Source organism: Oncorhynchus mykiss, chromosome 2 (genome assembly GCF_057628025.1).
Source record: "Oncorhynchus mykiss isolate SJ-2025 chromosome 2, ASM5762802v1, whole genome shotgun sequence".
NCBI classification, from domain to species: domain Eukaryota; kingdom Metazoa; phylum Chordata; class Actinopteri; order Salmoniformes; family Salmonidae; genus Oncorhynchus; species Oncorhynchus mykiss.
The window spans coordinates 81,987,982-82,010,846 of NC_143023.1; the positions used below are offsets into that span (position 1 = coordinate 81,987,982).

The following is a 22,865-nucleotide window of genomic DNA, read 5'->3' on the forward strand; positions in this document are numbered from 1 at the left end:
GACAACAATATACAGCTGCCTCTGATTGGGAACCATACCAGGCCAAACAAAGAAATAGGACTAGATTGCCCATCCTAGTCACACTGACCTAACCAAAATAGAGAATTAAAAGGATCTCTAAGGTCTGGGCGTGACAGTTTCCCTGAAGATCAAAGTATTTCGTGGTTAGAATGGGTACTTCAGAGTACCATTCAGAAATGTTCTCATAGGATAGATGTTTCGGCGGTTGTCGGTATTCTCGTCCTCGGTTTACTTAATTTCTAGCTGCAGACTAGTACTTTGTATCTAAGATATGCTCTTATTCTGTAGGGATCAATTGTCTCAGAGTTTAACAATTTCCAGCCGTGTAGCCACGTGTTATGGTTAGGAATTCAACAACCATTGCAACCTTAACTTACACCGGGGTTTGCGTGGTCTTAACTATTCGCAATCACAGCTCAAGCTGTGGGTTTGCTTAGTCTGAGGAGGATTTTCTTAGGAGGGGATTTTATTCGTAACAGTAGAAGAGGGCGGTTCCATGATGCCTGATCATGTCTGTGCTCATGGGGCCGAGCAAATGAATTTAACTTTAAAGGGAATACAATTCTCTCACATTAAAGGTTCAACATCACATTGCATAATTTCACAAATAGTTTAATCTTTACTCATTCATTTTATACAAGAATTAGATGCAAAAATTATTGAGAAATGTACATATTCAGAGATCTAGTTGTGTGTTTCCTGTCCTCTCTGAGGTCACCAATTGAAACATACTCGTCCATTAAGTGTGTACTGACCATTCCAACCTTTTCACAAGTGGACATATTGTTTAATTTTCCAATTTTGGGGATTTACGAGTTCGGCCACGAGAGTCTCCGTCAGGAATTTATGACCTGAGATAACAGAACCTGGGTGTAGGAGAGAGGGGGAAGCCACAATCTACACCCAGAAAGGGCCACGTCATGACAGTCCCCCCACCCCCCCCCCCCCCTGGTGGTTTGGATCTTGTGATTATTCTGCAAGTTACAAATCAACATAAAAATAATGACCACGTGATGTCCTGTTGTGGATCATTGTTGCCGTCCCCACTCTGGTGGTTGAGCTTGGTAGGCTCTCTGAAAACTGAGCAGTCCACCACAAGGATGGGCAGTGGATGTCCGGTTGGTGACCGCCGTTGCGGTCGTCCTCTGGTGGTTTACCTTGTTAGGCTCTCTGACAGCGGGGCAGGCCGCCACAAGGATGGGCAGCGGATGTCCTGTTTGGGATCGCCGTTCCGGACCCGTCGTATGGTTGTCCAGACTGGAAGATCTGGGCAGTAACTTAGGCAGATGTTAACAACGCACACACACTCACAAACTATATAATTACATTGATTCCCCAATGAGCGGCGTTGTGGCACTAAGTGATGGTTGTATGGGGACTTTGTTTGTGGCTCTATCGCTTAAGTGTCAAAGAAACTGAACTGAAAAGGAATGAAAGCTTAAAGAAATATATACAAAATGTAGTTCTCACACCAAAATCATCTAATTGGACTATTCTATATACGTCCAATGTCCTGGAAAATTACTCTATCATGGCATTGTCTCTAATGTCATATCTAGGGTTTTCCTACTTGGTGTGTTGCTTTTTTGCTTGAACCATTAACTGCGAGTCACTGTGTCTTCCACTATTGTAGTGGTGATAGGTATGACGTCTATTTCATACCTACAGTATGTTATCCATGGAGGAGCTAACTTCACGACAGAAGTACTCTTTAAGCATTGGACCAGTCATACGTGGTGTGATCATGGTTCATGACTTCTAATAACTTTTCTCCTGAGTGTAGGGTTCTATTTATTAGTGGCATGTGTTTTAACCATTGGAAGAGTGCTCTGGAGATTCCTTTCCCCATGTTCCACTCTGAGTGACTCCTAACTACTCTGTCGCTGTTGTCAAGGGTAATTTGATTTGTTAGGTCTCTAACCTTCTTACTGATTGTAGCTGGACTGACTGTTGCTGGCAGTGGTACTGGTACTACAGGAACACATTATTTGAGCATTTTACTAGTTGAACCTGTAGTTGAACCTACACATGGCAAGGTATGACTATTTTTGCCATTTGTTTGAGGTGGAAGTCCACTGGACGTCTTCTACGACCAGTGTGGTACACCTCAGTAATATCTTCGATGTATTCTAAGATTATCCCTGTCTAGGGGCCTGTCTGCTCCTGACTGTTCTCATAGGGGAGTTTACAACTAGATTTGTTTTATGCTCTGGCGGCCTCGTACAGTGTTGCAGGTAGTCTCGATGAGGCTATAATAAGTCTGGGCTACTATTCCCTCCCTTTGTGTCTCGGGATCCCCCCCACCAGCAGGTGGTTGGTATCCGAGGCACAAATGAAAAGGTTGGACCCTATGTACGAGTTGTCAGCAGCCGCGTTGTTATGAGAATGGCTATAACCTTTCAACCAAATCTCCGGGTGTTTGTGCTTCAAAACGCTCAGTGGCTGTCGAGGACTGTCAGTCACGTCTGTGTGTGGCAACCTCTTCAGTACCTTGGAACTGAGACGAGGATATCTGTCTGTGATATCGCAAAGTGGACCCCATGGTTTCTCAAATGATTGCCTCGCCTGGTTCACCAACTACTTCTCTGATAGAGTTCAGTGTGTCAAATCGGAGGGTCTGTTGTCCGGACCTCTGGCAGTCTCTATGGGGGTGCCACAGGGTTCAATTCTTGGACCAACTCTCTTCTCTGTATACATCAATGAGGTCGCTCTTGCTGCTGGTGAGTCTCTGATCCACCTCTAAGCAGACGACACCATTCTGTATACTTCCGGCCCTTCTTTGGACACTGTGTTAACAACCCTCCAGGCAAGCTTCAATGCCATACAACTCTCCTTCCGTGGCCTCCAATTGCTCTTAAATACAAGTAAAACTAAATGCATGCTCTTCAACCGATCGCTACCTGCACCTACCCGCCTGTCCAACATCACTACTCTGGACGGCTCTGACTTAGAATACGTGGACAACTACAAATACTTAGGTGTCTGGTTAAACTGTAAACTCTCCTTCCAGACCCATATCAAACATCTCCAATCCAAAGTTAAATCTAGAATTGGCTTCCTATTTCGCAACAAAGCATCCTTCACTCATGCTGCCAAACATACCCTTGTAAAACTGACCATCCTACCAATCCTCGACTTTGGCGATGTCATTTACAAAATAGCCTCCAATACCCTACTCAACAAATTGGATGCAGTCTATCACAGTGCAATCCGTTTTGTCACCAAAGCCCCATATACTACCCACCATTGCGACCTGTACGCTCTCGTTGGCTGGCCCTCGCTTCATACTCGTCGCCAAACCCACTGGCTCCATGTCATCTACAAGACCCTGCTAGGTAAAGTCCCCCCTTATCTCAGCTCGCTGGTCACCATAGCATCTCCCACCTGTAGCACACGCTCCAGCAGGTATATCTCTCTAGTCACCCCCAAAACCAATTCTTTCTTTGGCCGCCTCTCTTTCCAGTTCTCTGCTGCCAATGACTGGAACGAACTACAAAAATCTCTGAAACTGGAAACACTTATCTCCCTCACTAGCTTTAAGCACCAACTGTCAGAGCAGCTCACAGATTACTGCACCTGTACATAGCCCACCTATGATTTAGCCCAAACAACTACCTCTTTCCCAACTGTATTTAATTTATTTATTTATTTTGCTCCTTTGCACCCCATTAATTTTATTTCTACTTTGCACATTCTTCCATTGCAAAACTACCATTCCAGTGTTTTACTTGCTATATTGTATTTACCTTGCCACCATGGCCTTTTTTGCCTTTACCTCCCTTCTCACCTCATTTGCTCACATTGTATATAGACTTGTTTATACTGTATTATTGACTGTATGTTTGTTTTACTCCATGTGTAACTCTGTGTTGTTGTATCTGTCGAACTGCTTTGCTTTATCTTGGCCAGGTCGCAATTGTAAATGAGAACTTGTTCTCAACTTGCCTACCTGGTTAAATAAAGGTAAAATAAAATAAATAAAATAAAAGTGTTTCACCCGTGGGAGTCGTCGGGTCAGTTGCTGGACTGATGTCGTTAGTGTCATTGTAAAGGGTGACAGTCCCCCACAAAGCTGAAGGTGTCTCATCGGAAGCAGAGTATACTCTGCGCATCATTGTTTTTCTTGCTGAGATTGCCACAGTGCTTGCGGAAGTGTCCGAAGGGCAAGAGAAGTTCATCTCAACTACCGTATTGCACGACTGCAAGGAGGAGGGAAGTTACTCATTCACAGAGACAGCTGGCTCGAAATCATGAAAATAATGGTCAATCAGTTTTGCTGATGGAATGTGTCGAGATATCTTAATATCTCCTTGGATTGGATTCTGCACCAAGAGGTTTCAAACGTCTTTTTCCCAAGGGGTGCTTTCAACAGATACCCCTCGTGAATGACTGCGTTGCAGCTAGCGTTAGGGGACGACAGTGTGGTCAGTGGAGAAGGCACTGTGGCCATACATGGTTGGTTTTCCAATCCATCAGTGGGAGTAACTGATCCATCAAGTCTGCTCCAAGTAGCAGGGATTCAGATTCGTGATGTGCCATTTCTGTTCAAGGGGAAAGCAGATCGCTTCTCGGATTTGGAGTGGGCTTGGCTTTAACAAAGCTTTTTCCCTTTTTCTTCGCAACCTTTGTATCAGAGTCTATAGACAACGCCTGTGGGCTTGTTTCCTGATCAAGCGGGCCCTGAATAGGGTCTCAAGTGAGAGCGGGAGAGATTTTAATTTTAACGTCCCTGCTATGGGTGTTAATTCCTGCGGACCTGGTGTCCGGTAATTCCCCGTCTAGTCCTTGTGACTTATCTTTTACCCTTTTCTCAATTTTTTCTCACTTTAGTTCTTCATGTAGTGGAACTTCTGGAGAACATTGGTCTATGTTTTGATTGTCATTTAACCCTTTGTTACCCTTGTGCTCTGACACTTTGTGTGGGTTGGGTGCAGGAACGTAGTAAACAGGTCGATTGTAGCGGTAGTCATGTTGATGGCGACGTACTTTACAGTTATTTCGACCACGGATGTTATTGGAATCATGGTTTCGTGGTGGAAACTGTTGTTGTGCGTCATCTCTTAACGCTCCAATACCTGATAATGCACCCTCTAACTGGAATGAGTGCTCCTGGTCAAACTTCAAAACCGAGTGGTCAGGGCTCTTAGCGTTGTGAACTTTTGATGCCTCAAAAGCTGTGCTTGTAAGCTCTCTGAGTTGTAAGATAGGCAAGCCAACGTGGGTGGCAGGACCCAAGTAGGTAATGAAAGTGGTCTACATGTTCAATAGAAACATTTGTTTGAATGGTAACAGCTCTTCCATTCTTGTTTCAGTGAGTAGGCCAAACTAAGCTAAACGAAGCCTTTGATAGTAAGCTAATGGGTGTTCGTTCCGAGCTTGTTTGAGGGTGTTAGCCAGTGAGCTATCATGTTTGCGAGTCGTAGAACCACTGAATTCTAATTTCAAATCTGTAGCAAGTTTAGCGTAGTCATTTAGCACATGTTGCTGTTGTAGACTAATTAACCTCGTCACGTGTCTATTTGTTCGTTAGCTTCAACAGGTAAACCCTGTCAGAACCCGTAGCGTTCGGGTAGCCATCTAATGTGTCCTCTATGTAAGCTAGGAACATCTCAGTATCGTTTGGCTGACCTGGAATGGGGTCAAAGGTGGGAAAATTCTTGACAAGTTTGTCAAGGTATTCCGCGCCAAGCAGGTAGAGAGGGTTGGCTTCCTCCTGTGGGGAAATTGGGGCCGGAAGGCCAAGAGGAGAAGCCAAGCTTTGGCTTTGTTGGCCAAGAGGCACCATATTACTCAGTGCCAAATGGCCAAGAGAAGACGACTGAGGGACACATAAGGGAGGCAAAGTCTGAAACCTATCGTCTTTACTCCTTTGAGTACAGGGCTCCATTTTTGGGATGGGTAGTCATGCTGTAGAGAGTGACCATTCTGGTCTTTCTCCAAATGGTACCTAAGGGTGCTATTCTGCTGCATTGCAGAGTCCACTTGAGCACTTAGAGTACTGATTTCGGACACATGAGTGTCGCACTTGCTCCTTTCGGTCTCAAACTTACAATTCATGGTTTGCAGATAGAGGTCTTGAGTACAGAGTGAGAGATTCAGTGATGAGATTTCCTCCGCTTGCTTAGAAATCAATATTTACATCTTCATCACCTGAGTTCTCTCATCATTCATTTGGTCAGCGACTTCAATAAGTTCTGCTGATTTGTCATCCAACTTAGTCATTGTGTTCATTAACTGATCGTCTTTGGTCTGCAGCATTTTGAGTAGAACCGTGTTGCTTTGAGTAACATTCAGTTGTGTACTGTGGTATTGGACCGATGCCAAACTCGGATGGCAAGACATCCGGGCAAGACTGGAGAGAACCTTTACGAGGCCTGCGCCCGATGGTTGATTTTGGAGAGCGTTGTTCGCCATGTCTGCCGTTTTTCTGCTAATGGCATAATTAGGGTTGGTATCCCTGCTGAGGTCAGAGATCAATCCATTTATGGGTGGTTCACTAATTAGCGGGCGAGTGGGGACTACCCCCTCTGATAGCTTGCACATTATTAGAACATTTGATAGGAAAAATGTTTTTCCTATTTTTCCAAAGTTTGGTTTTGGAATATGTTGGAACCTGCAAAGATGATTTTAATCTATTTATAGACGTTAATGAACCATCAGTACTGTACCAGTAATATGGGAGTTGGACGTGAATGAATTGGCAAAAGCAAATTTAAGTGATTAATCAATGATAATAATTAATCATACCTGCATAGGCTATCTGGGGATTAAACTTTACTTAACCTGGGAAGTTGGTTCATCTAGGTTACTATTGCAAAGTTTAACATGTCTAATTTAATTGGAAGAACCTAAAAAGGTATGTTCAATAATTTAACTTATTAAATTGAATGAGACGATGATATCCAATCAATTGGGATTACCTGGATTATCAAAAAAGTGTAACCAGTAGTTTAAATGTTAGGTTACATTCACCACTAGGTTCACCTCTCCATAAGGCCAGAGCCACGTGGGATTCCTGCTGGAGGCGGGACTTCCGTCAGTACTGGGGTTACTGAATGTGCTTTGCCATAGCAAATTTTACTGATTGATCAATTTTAATGATAAATCAAACCTGTATAGGGAATTGGGAATTAAACTTCACATTAACCTGAAAACCTTGTTGATCTAGCTTAATGTGAAAAGTTTAAATTGTCTCATTGTGGAAAACCATTCAATGTGGATATTATTTAAAAGATCCACTTGAAAGATAAATCTGGCAATTTCACTTGTTAGTTAAATTGAATGAGACATCGATATCCAATCAATTGATTGGCTGGATATCCTAAGTACCCACTTGTTGAACGTGAGCCACGTTTGGGTGTCACCTAATAATTTTTTCAAGAAATGTACTGGCGATTCTTCACCACCAGGGGGTCACTGATCGCAGAAAGCTGAAATCACCGGAAGTACAAAGGCGGAGGAATTTCAACGTGACACAGGAAAAGGAGAGAGTGAGAGAAGGGGAAGCCACGATCTACACCCAGAAAAGGCCACGTCATGACAATACACACAGTTGTGTCAAGTTGGCTGGATGAGCTTTGGGTGGTGAACCATTCTTGATACACACAGGAAACTGTTGAGCGGGAAAAACCCAGCATCGTTGCAGTTCTTGACACAAACCGGTAGCCTGACACCTACTACCATACCCTTTTCAAAGGCACTTAAATATTTTGTCTCACCCTCTGAATGGCACACATACACAACCCACATCTCAATCCATATTAAACCTGTCTCCTCCCCTTCATCTACATTGATTACAAGTGGATTTAACAAATGGCATCAATAAGGGATCATAGCTTTTACCTGGATTCACCTGGTCAGTCTATTTCATGGAAAGAGCAGGTGTTCTTAATGTTTTGTATACTCAGTGTATGTGTGTGTGTATGAGCATGCACATGTGTCCCTCACTATCTCTGTGTGTTCATGTGTGATATACACTACCAGTCAAAAGTTTGGACACACATACCCATTCCAAGTTTTTTCTTTATTTTACTATTTTATACATTGTAGAATAATAGTGAAGACATCAAAACTATGAAATAACACATATGGAATCATGTAGTAACAAAAAAAAAAGTGTTAAACAAATCAAAATATATTTTATATTTGAGATTGTTCAAAGTTGCCACCCTTTGCAATGATGACAGCTTTGCACACTTTTGGCATTCACTCAACCAGCTTAATGAAGTAGTCACCTGGAATGCATTTCAATTAACAGGTGTGCTTTGTTAAAAGTGAATTTGTGGAATTTATTTACTTCTTACTTCTGTGTTTGAGCCAATCAGTTGTGTGATGACAAGGTAGGGGTGGTGTACAGAAGTCCATATTATGGCAAGAACAGCTCAAATAAGCAAAGACAAATGACAGTCCATCATTACTTTAAGACATGAAGGTCAGTCAATTCGGAAAATTTCAAGAACTTGGAAAGTTTCTTCAAGTGCAGTCACAAAAACCATCTAGCGCTATGATGAAACTGGCTCTCATGAGGACTGCCACAGGAAAGGAAGACCCAGAGTTACCTCTGCTGCAGAGGATAAGTTCATTAGAGTTAATTGCACCTCAAATTGCAGCCCAAATAAATGCTTCAGAGTTCAAGTAACAGACACATCTCAATATCAACAGTTCAGAGGAGACTGCGTGAATCAGGCCTTCATGGTTGAATTGCTGCAAAGAAACCACTACTAAAGGACACCAATAATAAGAAGAGACTTTCTTGGACCAAGAAACATGAGCAAAGAACATTAGACATTGGAAATCTGTCCTTTGGTCTGATGAGTCCAAATTTGAGATTTTTGGTTCCACCCCCCATGTTCCACCCCCCAGAGACTCAGTGTAGGTGGACGGATGATCTCTGCATGTGTGGTTCTCACCGTGAAGCATGGAGGAGGAGGTTTGATGTTATGGGGGTGCTTTGCTGGTGACACTGTCTCTGATTTATTTAGAATTCAAGGCACACTAACCAGCATGGCTACCACAGCATTATGCACCGATACGCCATCCCATCTGGTTTGCACTTAGTGGGACTATCATTTGTTTTTCAGCAGGACAATGACCCAACACACCTCCAGGCTGTGTTAGGTCTAATTGATTAAAAAGCAGCGTGATGGAACGCTGCATCAGATGACCTGGCATCCAAAATTACCTGACCTCAAACCAATTGAGATGGTTTGGGATGAGTTGGACCGCAGAGTGAAGAAAAAGCAGCCAACAAGTGCTCAGCATATGTGGGAACTCCTTTAAGACTGTTGAAAAAGCATTCCAGGTGAAGCTGGTTGAGAGAATGCCAATAGTGTGCAAAGCTGTCATCAAGGCAAAGTGTGGCTACTTTGAAGTCTCAAATATAAAATATATTTTGATTTGTTTACATTTTTTGGGGTTACTACATGATTCCTTATGTGTTATTTCATCGTGGTTGATGTCTTCACTATTATTCTACAATGTAGAAAATAGTAGAAATAAAGAAAAACCCTTGAATGAGTAGATGTGTCCAAACTTTTGACTGGTACTGTAACTCTACCGAACCACCACAATTCAAATACACATATCACAATCTGAGGCCTTAGTCCCTGTTCCCCAGGGTTATAAATTAAGCCCTCTTAAACTTCACAGCCACGACTTATGTCCTCTCAGCCTGGTCCATAAAAGAGAACAGGATTGGGTGCTAACAAGGAGCACTGTTTATGGATTTCAGATAACATCAGTTGGGCCAGTTGTGAAACCATGTGCTTAAGTCTCTGGGGGTGTTTTAGTGTGAAATTTGATATAAGGGAGCTTGTGTACCACACGCAGCTGCATGCCCCTGCCTTGTGACCCACTCTGCCCCCTTGGGATCAGGCCTCGGGCAGGCCCTCTCAGAGTGTGTGTTTGTGTGTGTTTTTAAGAGGAGCTCTCTGATGAGCTAGACAATGCAGTAAGATATGCCACTTAGTATCCAATGGGACTTACAGTGAGTATATACCTTTTTTGTGCATGTGATCCCTGTGGGACTTGAACCCATGACCTTGGCTGTGTGGTTGAATGTGCATTTGTGTGCGTGACTGTGTGTGTTTGTGTGTGTGTGTGTGTGCGCCAGAAGGCTGCAACAATCTTCTGCCACTGTAGCTTGTGCCACAGTGCTCCTGTCCTATGAGGGACTCTCTTCCAGTTCAGACACCACTGTTCATCACCACGTTGCCTCATTTGTGCTTTCCAGTTGGTGTCCATCTGATAACAGCTTTACTACTTCTACAGTATCTCTGTATGTGTATGTGAGTTTGTGTGCAGTCCCATATATGTGTGCTCCCATATGTGTGTGTGTTTGTGCCAGCATCTGGTGAGGATGTTGGAGGGAGGGTGCTGAGTGGGATCATCTTCCCTGTAATGACACAGAGTGGGGGAATCCCACACAGCCACACAGACTAAACTGTTAGCACTACTGAAGGCTAAATTTACCCACAGATTACACTGTTTGCGTGTGTTTGTAGGGGACCGGGGGGGGGGGGGGGGGGTCAGCATGCCACTCCCATCCCTGTCTACAGTCTAGACCAGGGGTCAGCAACAGACGGCCCGCGGGCCAAAACTATGTGGGCCAAAACTATGTGGGCCAAAACTATGTGGCTGATAGAGGTGGATGGGAGACAGAATATTAAAGAGAGGAGGTAAACATTTGAGTGAGTGAGATGAACAGAGAAAAGGAGTGAGAAAGAGAAATGAAGGATGGAGATATAGGATATGTTTAAAATATTTATGTAAGGGATGATCTGTCTTGAAATCATTATGGACATCTCTGTATATATTTCAACCTCTGAGATGTGAGTGGGAAAATTGGTGAGAATGACGTCTAATCTCGTCCACCAGCCGGCTCTGTCAAACCTATGCACCAGCAATTTGAGCCTGGGGACGAGGTTAGTACATACTGTATGTGAGTTTTAAAGAAACATCAGCCAAATATTTTGGTTTTGAGATAATACCGGTATGATGAATATGCCCCAGGCCAATGGTTAATTACCATTCCTCTCATTCTGAAAAACTCTTTATTTTGGAACCAGCATTTCAACCTGTCGCATATGTACTTCATGCAGGTCTTAGATCTCTATCAAACTGAGGACCACATGGGAAATGTATTTGCAAACCACATCAGATGTGGGTACTGTATGTACGCCTACATCATGCGAGTGAGAGTAAGCATGTCATGTGTTTACATTTGTGTGTATACATTTTTGTTTCTGTGTTTGTGTGTGCATACATGCCAGTGTCAGGCCTAGTGTCCTTTAAATATTTATATATGTGTGTATTGTGTCAGCCCAACGGTTATGTGTTTGTGCAAGTACAGCCAAGTATTGTAATCTGTTTGTGTGATAGCCTGCCATGCAGTCTGATTAATATGTAACTTCCCAGGGGTTTTGACATTCCTTTCTAGTACATCCAGTTCCACAGTGTCCCATGTGGAGGCATGAATGGGACTGATGTGTGACTCATTGGGAATGAGTAGGATCAGGAATGATGACCCTGTGTGTTCAGTGTCTGCCTCTGCCCCCGCCAAGCCAAGCTCCACTTCATTCATTCACATAAATGTTACTCTTCTGACCCACTTTCTGGTAAGGATGTTTAAACTTCAATGGCACACATACTTCTGGGCACCGACAATTTGTTTGGCATGGGATAACTCTAAAGTAATGTTTCTACTCTAATGCTGTGTGTTGTTCAGAGAACATTACCCTCATACTATCCAAGAGAAAGGCCTGTTGTGCCATTTCACTGGCTTTAATGTCCGCTGTAAGTCATATGGTCAAGTAGGTCAAGGCTAAGTCAGAGTTTGAATGATCACTGGTCCTGGATTCATGGGACACCATGCTGTTAGCTTCCATTATGGGAACTCTATTACATCATACTACAGACTGGTCAATGTTGTATATGTGTGACAGGGGACTTAGAATAAAGTGTTACGTTCCCCAGGAAGAAAACCAAATAATGTCACTCAAACAAAAAAGGGAACTAACAAAGAGTCACTGACAACAACAAAAACAAAACAGGTGGGGTTTTAGGAGGGGTTCAGAAAGACACTGATGGGGGTGTCCACTAAAAGTCGAATAGCAACAACAGCTGGAACCTTAGACACCCACCATGAGTGCCTACTAAATTTGCCATAGAAGAGGCAAACAAAATAAAAGACCACACCAAACTTAAAGACAGGAAGCAAACCAAAAAGTGGAGGGGTAAAAAATAGGAAAGATCAGATAAGGATTGTTTGTCTCATCACTCAAGGTAACTGGAACACTGGGCCAGTTTTGTATTTTTTTTACCCCTTTTTCTCCCCAATTTCGTGGTATCCAATTGTTGTAGTAGCTACTATCTTGTCTCATCGCTACAACTCCCGTACTGGCTCGGGAGAGACGAAGGTTGAAAGTCATGCGTCCCCCGATACACAACCCAACCAAGCCGCACTGCTTCTTAACACAGCGAGCATCCAACCTGGAAGCCAGCCGCACCAATGTGTCGGAGGAAACATCGTGCACCTGGCCACCTTGGTTAGCGCATACTGCGCCCGGCCCGCCACAGGAGTGGCTGGTGCGTGATGAGACAAGGACACCCCTACCGACCAAGCCCTCCCTAACCCGGACCCGGCCCCACGGACCTCCCGGTCACGGCCGGTTACGACAGAGCCTGGGCGCGAACCCAGGGACTCTGATGGCACAGCTGGCGCTGCAGTACAGCGCCCTTAACCACTGCGCCACCCGGGAGGCCTGGGCCAGTCACTCTTAAATAGCACCTGGCCCAGCACAGGTGAAACACCTTCCTATTAACGAGATGGCCACCAGCACAGGTGTAACACATACTGACTAACGAGGTGACACCAATCGGTGGGCCCTACATGCTAACGTGCAACCTCAAAACAAACATAAATGGGAAAAACCAAACCTGTAACAACAAGGTACAGAAGTATGTCTACATTTTGTCAGAGCAGTCTGGCTGTTAGGAGTTTAAGCATCTGGCAGTTAGGAGTTTAAGCATCTAGCAGTTAGGTGTTTAAGCATCTGGCTGTTAGGAGTTTAAGCATCTGGCAGTTAGGAGTTTAAGCGTCTGGCAGTTAGGTGTTTAAACGTCTGGCAGTTAGGTGTTTAAACGTCTGGCAGGTAGGTGTTTACACGTCTGGCAGGTAGGTGTTTAAACGTCTGGCAGGTAGGTGTTTAAACGTCTGGCAGTTAGGTGTTTAAACGTCTGGCAGTTAGGTGTTTAAACGTCTGGCAGTTAGGTGTTTAAACGTCTGGCAGTTAGGTGTTTAAACGTCTGGCAGTTAGGTGTTTAAACGTCTGGCAGTTAGGTGTTTAAGGGTCTGGCAGTTAGGTGTTTAAGGGTCTGGCAGTTAGGTGTTTAAACGTCTGGCAGTTAGGTGTTTAAACGTCTGGCAGTTAGTTGTTTAAACGTCTGGCAGTTAGATGTTTAAACGTCTGGCAGTTAGGTGTTTAAACGTCTGGCAGTTAGGTGTTTAAACGTCTGGCAGTTAGATGTTTAAACGTCTGGCAGTTAGGTGTTTAAACGTCTGGCAGTTAGGTGTTTAAACGTCTGGCAGTTAGGTGTTTAAACGTCTGGCAGGTAGGTGTTTAAATGTCTGGCAGGTAGGTGTTTAAATGTCTGGCAGTTAGGTGTTTAAACGTCTGGCAGTTAGGTGTTTGGGGAGATGGGGGACTGGTTCTGTGTTTGTTATTTGGGATGTTAGGAATTGGAGTCTGGGTATGTGGGTTAGCCAGACCTGGGGTGTATGTTTGGGGATTTGCAGGAAGGGTTGTGGTTGTGTGTCTGGAGGGTTAACCTAAGCAGAGCCTAGGGTATGGGTATGGGTCTGGGTCTGGGTCTGCTAGTTTATGTTATCACCAGATGCAAGCCAGGCTGTGTGGAGCCTGTGAGGCTTATTTGCTGTAGCTAGCTGTGTACTGCTGGGGCTGTGAGAGTTAAAAGGGGTTTGGGAGCACTGCAGTAGGTCAGAAAATCCCACGAGCGCTGCGGAGGAGTTTGAACAATACATAGAATATTAGTCCCTCCTGGAAGTATTTAGAGTTCTTTTTTGTTTTTGATTTACGCTTTTAAGTAGAAACACATAGTGACTGGCATGTGCTGGCACAGCATGTGCTGGCCGGGATGTGTAGAAAAGCAAGGTCATCAGACTTTGTGAAAACGTAACATAATACATGTGTGAACATTTACCGGGGTGATATTAGAGGGAAGTGAGGTTGGCATCACCTGGGAGGATTATCATTGTGTCCCACCCGCCATGAAATGAACCAGTGGATTAGAAGGGGGGAGGTAAAAGCTGTGATTTTTGGGGAGTTTCATAGGGCTCTGATCAAAAGTAGATAACTGTATATGGAATAGGGTGCAATTTGGGGGCGAAGCCTTGGTCGTAAAAGTATGCTGTCCACAAAAAGTATAGGATTACCTGGTCAATGATAAGGATTGGACACACTCCAAGAAAAATGTCAGTATATTCCAAGCTCTTGACTAAGGCATCTATTTGAAACTTTGGGCACTGGTTTTGTTTAACATTATGATTTCTGATTACAATAAATAATATTCTTGTATTTTGTATTTATTCTTGTAAATAAATAAAATGTTTAATTGTGCCGTCTGGTTTCCTTAGGAATTTGATGTGTACCTTTTACTCCTTGTACTCCTTACTCAAGTATGACAATTGAATACTTTAAAAACAAAATCATTTATTTAAGTACATTTAAACCAGATACCTTTCGATTTGTACTCAAGTAGTATTTTACTGGGTGACTTTCACTTGTACTTGAGTCATTTTCTATTAAGGTACCTTTACTTTTACTCAGGTATGACAATTGAGTACTTTTTCCATCACTGGACCTATCTCTGATCACTGACAGACAGCAGTAAGTAACAGTATGAACTGTAACATAAAGGCCACAGCCAGATCATGCCTTTGGGAAACCTATTAAAACACTCTGGTCTGCAGACTGTGATTCAACAATGGTTGATTTGAGAGGTTTACAATAACCATGCCTTGTGAGTCAAACAAATCTGGAGTTATTTACTGGTCAAATGTCCCCATTTGTTAAGAGCGGGATGATGGGTTATGAAACTGTGGGGTACAGACGGACTGTGTGAGTGATAGTGCTTGTATTGTGGAAGGAATCATATGGTGGTGATAGAGTTTCTGGTGGGCGTGTGTGTGCCTGTGTGGGGGTGTGTGTGTGTTTGTGTGATGTGGCGGTGGAAGTGTATGTACGTAGTTGACTTTGGTGCTGTGTATGGGAGTGGAGAGTGAGGGTGTTTGTGATTGAAAAACTGAGGGTGGATGAAGTGGGTAAAGAAATGAAAGTCTGTTAAGTTTGTTTTGGTTTACATGTGATGTCCAGGCTGAGGGATCGTTTTTCTTTCATGTCCTGGTATGGTTGATGTATTTATTCAGTCAGTCTGTTGGAGTCGTCCTTACAATTTTCTGTTTTTTTCTTTCTTTCTTTCTCTCTCCATCTTTGACATTTTGTTCTAATTAGAACCATGGGAGATGCTTGAACCAACATCCTCTGCAAGGAGGCTTCTTGCTAGACACACACACCTGCATGCACACACACATAAATAACCGCACACACAGAGGAACACACACATGGGCAGATGCACACAAACTCAAATAATACACAAGCATGCACGTTTGAACACACGCTTAAGATAAGACTAAGATCTGAAGAGGAAAACGTTAGTGTTGAGTTTGAATAAAGCTGATCAGCATTTCTCTCTCGTCAAATAGATCCAATATGTACTCAGTAAAAAGCACAGAGCCGGGCTTATCAAAGAGCCAGACTTATCAACTCAGACAAGCATATATAATGGAGATTTTATGTGCACATTAAGCTGCTCATTTCACTGAAGGGTGAAAGTGAACATCAGCCACACACATGCACATGGGGTGCGCATACACACATACATGCACATACATGCACAAATGCATGTGCGCACACCCACGAACAAACACTCACCCACAGTGAACTGCTGACTCCTCTGAAGTCACAGCTGAACTTACAGCCTTTTTAGATTTACTGTGGCACCGTTTGGCCTTCACAATGAAAACACACACACACACACACAGCAGAGTGAAGGCAGGGATTCAGCAGTGTTTCCATGTTTACCCTCACACATTTCAGGCCTCTCCACACCTAGTGTTAAGCTGAGTGCAGTGGAATGATGCACACATACAAATACACACACCCACACACACACACACACACTCACTCAAGTAGACACATATTGGAAGCACATGTATGAGAACAGTCTCACACATATGTACAAAAGCTGGTACAAAGTTTGACATTCTCTCTGTTTCAATTTGTCACTTTTAGACATACTGTACACATGTATTGTATTGAATATACACCTCATGAGTAAATATATATATATAAAACAACTTGTCTGTGTGATCATCACTGACCATTGATTTACTTTGTCTTTACAATGGTTATAGTTCAGGAGGAATCTTTGGTATGAGATACATTATGTGGCACAGATGTGGAAGATGGGCTGGCTATAACAAAACAAAACCATGTCACGTCTCACTGTCTCTGTCTGAGTGTCTGAACTTTTGTGTGTGTTTGTGTGTGAAACTATTTCAGAGAAAATGTTTTGTTTCTGTAATTATGATTCAGTGTGCATCTGTTTACAGATGTTTACAGTATCTACACAGTACATTTTGCAGTGTTAAATCAACACAGAGTTCATTTTAACAAAATCTCAGAGTACATATAGTAACTGCCAAAATAACGGTAACACCAACATCAAGTGTCTTAATAGAGCGTTGGGCCACCACGATCCAGAACAGCTTCAATGTGCCTTGATATAAACTCAGCAAAAAAATAAACGTCCTCTCACTGTCAACTGCGTTCATTTTCGCAAACTTAACATGTGTAGATATTTGTATGAACATAACAAGATTCAACAACTGAGACATAAACTGAACAAGTTCCACAGAGATGTGACTATCAGAAAGGGAATAATGTGTCCCTGAACAAAGGGCGGGTCAAAATCAAAAGAAACAGTCAGTATCTGGTGTGGCCACCAGCTGCAGTGCATCTATTCCTCATGGACTGCACCAGATTTGCCAGTTCTTGCTGTGAGATGTTACCCCATTCTTCCACCAAGACACCTGCAAGTTCCTGGACATTTCTGGGGGGAATGGCCCTAGCCCTCACCCTCCGATCCAACAGGTCCAGACGTGCTAAATGGGATTGAGATCCGGGCTCTTCGCTGGCCAAGGAAGAACACTGCCCAGCAACAGCCCCAAAACATCACTGCTCTAGAGGAGATCTGCATGGAGGAATGGGCCAAAATACCAGCAACAGTGTGTGAAAACCTTGTGAAGACTTACAGAAAATGTTTGACCTCTGTCATTGCCAACAAAGGGCATATAACAAAGTATTGAGATAAACTTTTGTTATTGACCAAATACTTATTTTCCACCATAATTTGCAAATAAATTCATTAAAAAGCCTACAATGTGATTTTCTGGATTTTTTTTCTCATTTTGTCTGTCATAGTCTACCTATGATTAAAATTGCAGGCCTCTCTCATCTTTTTAAGTGGGAGAACTTGCACAATTGGTGGCTGACTAAATACTTTTTTGCCCCACTGTATATGTGCAGATGAGGATGTGCAAGTAGAAATGGTGCTGTGAAAAAGAGCAGAAATAAACAAATATGGGGATGAGGTAGGTAATTGGTTGGATGGGCTATTTACAGATGGGCTGTGTACAGCTGCAGCGATCCGTAAGGTGCTCTGACAGCTTAAAGTTAGTGAGGGAGTTCTAAGTCTCCAACTTCAGTGATTTTTGCAATTAGTTCCAGTCATTAGCAGCAGAGAACTGGAAGGAAAGGCGGCCAAATGAGGTGTTGGCTTTGGGGATGACCAGTGACATATACGTGCTGGAGCACGTGCTATGGGTGGGTGTTGCTATGGTGACCAGTAAGCTGAGATAAGGCGGCGCTCTACCTAGCGAAGACGTTTATAGATGACCTGGAGCCAGTGGGTTTGGCGACAAATATGTAGCAAGGACCAGACAACGAGAGCATACAGGTCGCAGTGGTGGGTGGTATATGGGGCTTTGGTGACAAAACGGATGGCACTCTGATAGATTGCATCCAATTTGCTGAGTAGAATGTTGGAGGCTATTTTGTAAATGACATCGCCGAAATCAAGGATTGGTAGGATGGTCAGTTTTACGAGGGTATGTTTGGCAGCATGAGTGAAGGAGGCTTTGTTGCGAAATAGGAAGCCAATTCTAAATTTAACTTTGGATTTGAGATGCTTAATGTGAGTCTGGAAGGAGAGTTTACAGTCTAGCCAGACACCTAGGTATTTATAGTTGTCCACATTTTCTAATTCAGAACCGTCCAGTGTAGTGATGCTATTCGGGAGGGCGGGTGCAGGCCGCAATCGGTTGAAGAGCATGCATTTCATTTTACTAGCATTTAAGAGCAGTTGGAGGCCACAGAAGGAGTGTTGTATGGTGTTGAAGTTGTTTGGAGGTTTGTTAACACAGTGTCCAAAGATGTATACAGAATGGTGTTGTCTGCGTAGAGGTTGATCAAAGAATCACCCGCTCCAAGAGCGACATCATTGATATATACAGAGAAAAGAGTTGGCCCGAGGATTGAACCCTGTGGCATCCCCATAGAAACTGCCAGAGGTCCGGACAACAGGCCCTCCGATTTGACACACTGAACTCTGTCTGAGATGTAGTTAGTGAACCAGGCAAGGCAGTCATTAGAGAAACCAAAGCTTATGAGTCTGCCGATAAGAATACGGTGATTGACGGAGTCGAAAGCCTTGGCCAGGTCGATGAAGATGGCTGCACAGTACTGTCTTTTATCGATGGCGGTTATGATATTGTTTAGGACCTTTCCGTGACCAGCTCGGAAACCAGATTGCATAGTGGAGAAGGTATGGTGGGATTCGAAATAGTTGTGATCTGTTTGTTCACTTGGCGTTAGAAAGGCAGGGCAGGATGCATATAGGTCTGTAACATTTTTGGTCAAGAGTGTCTCCCCCTTTGAAGAGGGGGATGACCACGGACGATTTCCAATCTTTGGAAATCTCAGATGAAACGAAAGAGTTTTGAACAGACTACTAATAGAGGTTGCAGCAATGGCAACGGATAATTTTAGGAAGAATGGGTCCAGATTGTCTAGCCCAGCTGATTTGTAGGGATACAGATTTTTCAGCTCTTTCAGAACATCAGCTGTCTGGATTTGGGTGAGTTGAGCCAGTTGCTGCGGAGGGTGCAGAGCTGTTGGCCGGGTTTGGGGTGGCCGGGTGGAAAGCATGGCCAGCCGAAGAGAAATGCTTATTGGAATTCTTGATTGTCATGGATTTATCAGTGGTGACAGTGTTTCCTAGTCTCAGTGCAGTGGGCAGCTGGTAGGAGGTACTCTTATTCTCCATTGACTTTACAGTGTCCCAAAACTTTTTGGAATTAGTGCTGCAAATTTCTGTTTGAAAAAGCTAGCCTTTGCTTTCTTAACTGACTGTGTGTATTGGTTCCTGACTTCACTGAAAGTTGCATATCGCAGGGACTATTCAAAGCTAGTACAGTACGCCACAGGGTGTTTTTGTGCTGGTCAAGGGCAGTCTAGTCTGGAGTGAACCAAGGGCTAAATCTGTCTACATTTTGTGAATGGGGCATGCTTATTTAAGATGGTGAGGAAATAACTTTAAAAGAACAACCAGGCATCCTCTACTGATGGGATGAGGTCAATATCCTTCCAGGATACCCGGGCCAGGTCGATAAGAAAGGCCTGCTCGCAGAAGTGTTTTAGGGAGCGCTTGACAGTGATGATTGTTTGACCGCGCACCCATAACAGACGCAGGAAATGAGGCAGTGATTGCTGAGATCCAGTTTGAAAACAGCAGAGGTGTATTTAGAGGGCTAATTGGTCAGGAAGATATCTATGAGGTTGCCCACAGATTTGGGGTTGTACCTGGTAGGTTCCTTGATAATTTGTGTGAGATTGAGGGCATCTAGCTTAGATTGTAGGACGGCCGGGGTGTTAAACATATCCCAATTTAGGTCACCTAGCAGTACAAACTCTGACGATAGATGGGGACAATCAATTCACATATGGTGTCCAGGGCACAGCTGGGAGCTGAGGGGGGTCTATAGCAAGTGGCAACAGTGAGAGACTTATTTCTGGAAAGGTGGATTTTTAAAAGTAGAATCTCAAACTGTTTGGGCAGAGACCTGGATAGTATGACAGAACTCTGCAGGCTATCTCTACAGTAGATTGCAATTCCGCCCCCTTTAGCAGTTCTGTCTTGATGGAAAATGTTGTAATTGGGGATGGAAATTTCTGAATTGTTGGTGGCCTCGTAAGCCAGGATTCAGACACGGCTAGGACATCCGGGTTGGCGGAATGTGCTAAAGCAGTGAATAAAGCAAACGTAGGGAGGAGGCTTCTGATGTTAACATGCATGAACCCAAGGCTTTTACAGTTGCAGAAGTAAACAAATGGGGGGACACACAGGGCCTGGGTTAACTTCTGGGTTAACCTCTACATCACTAGAGGAACAGAGGAGGAGTAGGATGAGGGTACAGCTAAAGGCTATAAGAACTGGTTGTCTAGTGCTTTGGGAACAGAGAATAAAAAGGAGGGGCGTGGTAGAATAGATTCAGGGCATAGTGTACAGACAAGGGTATGGTAGGGTGCAAGTACAGTGGGGGTAAACCTAGGCATTGAGTGACGATCGATGGAGGCGCCAGTTAAGCTAGGTGCGGTCTACGCATGTGTGGGGGGTGGGACAAGGGGTTATATGAGGCATGTTGAGCAGGACTAGGGGCTCCGCAGTAAAATAAAACAATGAGAGCTGCCCTAAACAGTATACAAGGCATATTGACATTAGAGAAAGGCATAAAGCCATCACAGGTGTTGATTGGGAGATCTAAGACAACAACGGGTGAGACAACAACGGGTAAACATCTAGGACAACAACAACGGGTAAATGGTGATGAATGGGGAAAGAGGGTCAGTTAGCTACACACAGGACCTGAGTTCGAGGCTGCGGCCGACAGATAAACAAAATGAAGTACCGTGTTAATGAACAGTCCAGCAGGCACCAGCTGTGTAGCTGAGTGATCATTGGGTCCAATGAGCAGCAAAGATGAAAGAGAGCCATTCGGTAGTCGATTACTACGCAAGACGAGCGGGAGACACAGCGTTCAGGAAGCTAGCAGGCTGGGCCGAGCAGATGGATCAACACCAACATCCATGACGCAGAGGCTGGTTTAGAACACATCGACCGAATTACGTCAGCAGACAGGCAGACCAGTTGTGATGGATCGGCGGGGCTCCATGTCGACAAAGGGTCCAGGCCAATTGGCCAGAGAGGTATTGTAGTTGGTGTAGTTCATTTGCTAGCTGGAAATGGGCCTAGCTTGAGGCTAGCTCAATGCTAGCTGGCGCAGGCTTCTGGACAAGGTGTTAGCCACAATAGCCACTCGGTAGCAACTAGCTAGCTGCGAAGTAATGGACAAGAGGTTGCGGCAGGAATCCGGTGATGTAGTGGGGGAAAAAAGCAGTCCGATATGCTCAGGGCTGATATCGTGTTGTGCAGACTGGCACGTTTTATCCAGGCCATCTGGGCTAAAGCAACTGGAGTCTGAGCTAAAGGTAAAGACCGCTAGCAGTGGCTAACAATGACTAAAAAGCTAGTCGCTAATTAGCTGGCTAGCGTCTGATGGAGGTTCCAGTTATAAGGTCTAGAAAATAGCAAATCCTTACCACACTGGAGCATGTTTGTGCACAGTATTTCAGTTTGAATGTGTTTATGTTTACGTTATCACACTCTGCATGTAAGTGTGCATCTACTAAGAGTTTGCACCTGTATATACAGTATGTTTGTGAGAGTGTGTACACTGATTCATAGTGTGTGCCTTTGATGAAGATCAGTATGTGGAAGTGTGTGCAATTTGACTGTATCCCATCCTATGTTTCTGTTTGTGTCTTTGATTGAGTCTTAATCTGTGTGTGGGTGTGGTCTGACTCACTGGGTTGATGTGTTGTGTGATTATGAGCTCTGGAATGGCTGGGGTAAAGTATGATAGATCAGGATGAGTCAAGAGCTAGCTAACTCTGCTGGCTGACTATGACCTTTCCCAGTGTCTGGGTCTGGTGTGTGTGTGTGTGTGTGTGTGTGTGTGTGTGTGTGTGTGTGTGTGTGTGTGTGTGTGTGTGTCTGTGTCTGTGTGTCTGTGTGTGCGTGTGTGTGTGTGGGGGGGGGGGGGGGTCCTCTCACTTGTTCATCAGACGACTCCTCTCACCTCACAGGGGCTTAGCTCATCCACAGCTGTTTACTGCTGAAGAAATCCAACACATGCACTTAATTGAGACAGTTACAGACCGACTGACTCATACACACCCAAACACACTTGACACAGACATAGATACAGACAAACACACTCTCACGCACAAACATGACACATAGACAGACAGACGGCCAATTAGACAGATGCACACTCACAGACACAGATGTTGAATATGTAGAGCAAAATGCCAGCATGCCAACACAACTGCCTCCTAGGTTCACCCTTCTCTCTTTTCCCCCTCTCTTTCCTTCCATCTTGCCCTCCCTCTCAGTCTTTCTCGCTTTCTCTCTCCTCAGCCATGCCCAGGTTTGTGCCACATGTACAGTGTGGTATAGTCGAGCTTTGAACCTGTGTGGGATTAGCTGTGTATGTCTGTCTTTCTGTCTATGAGTAGGATTTTTCTGAAGGGTATGGTGCTGGGGCAGCTGACCCTGTCTGTTTGTCTGTCTCTTTGTCTGTCTGT

The 22,865-nt window shown here is 44.1% G+C and overlaps 1 protein-coding gene across 1 annotated transcript in view; it reads left to right on the plus strand.

The window, feature by feature from the left end:
* LOC149985256 (uncharacterized) overlaps positions 1–22,865 on the plus strand; it is a 536,389-nt gene that overhangs the window by 298,157 nt on the left and 215,367 nt on the right. The gene's annotated exons all lie outside the window — the stretch shown is intronic.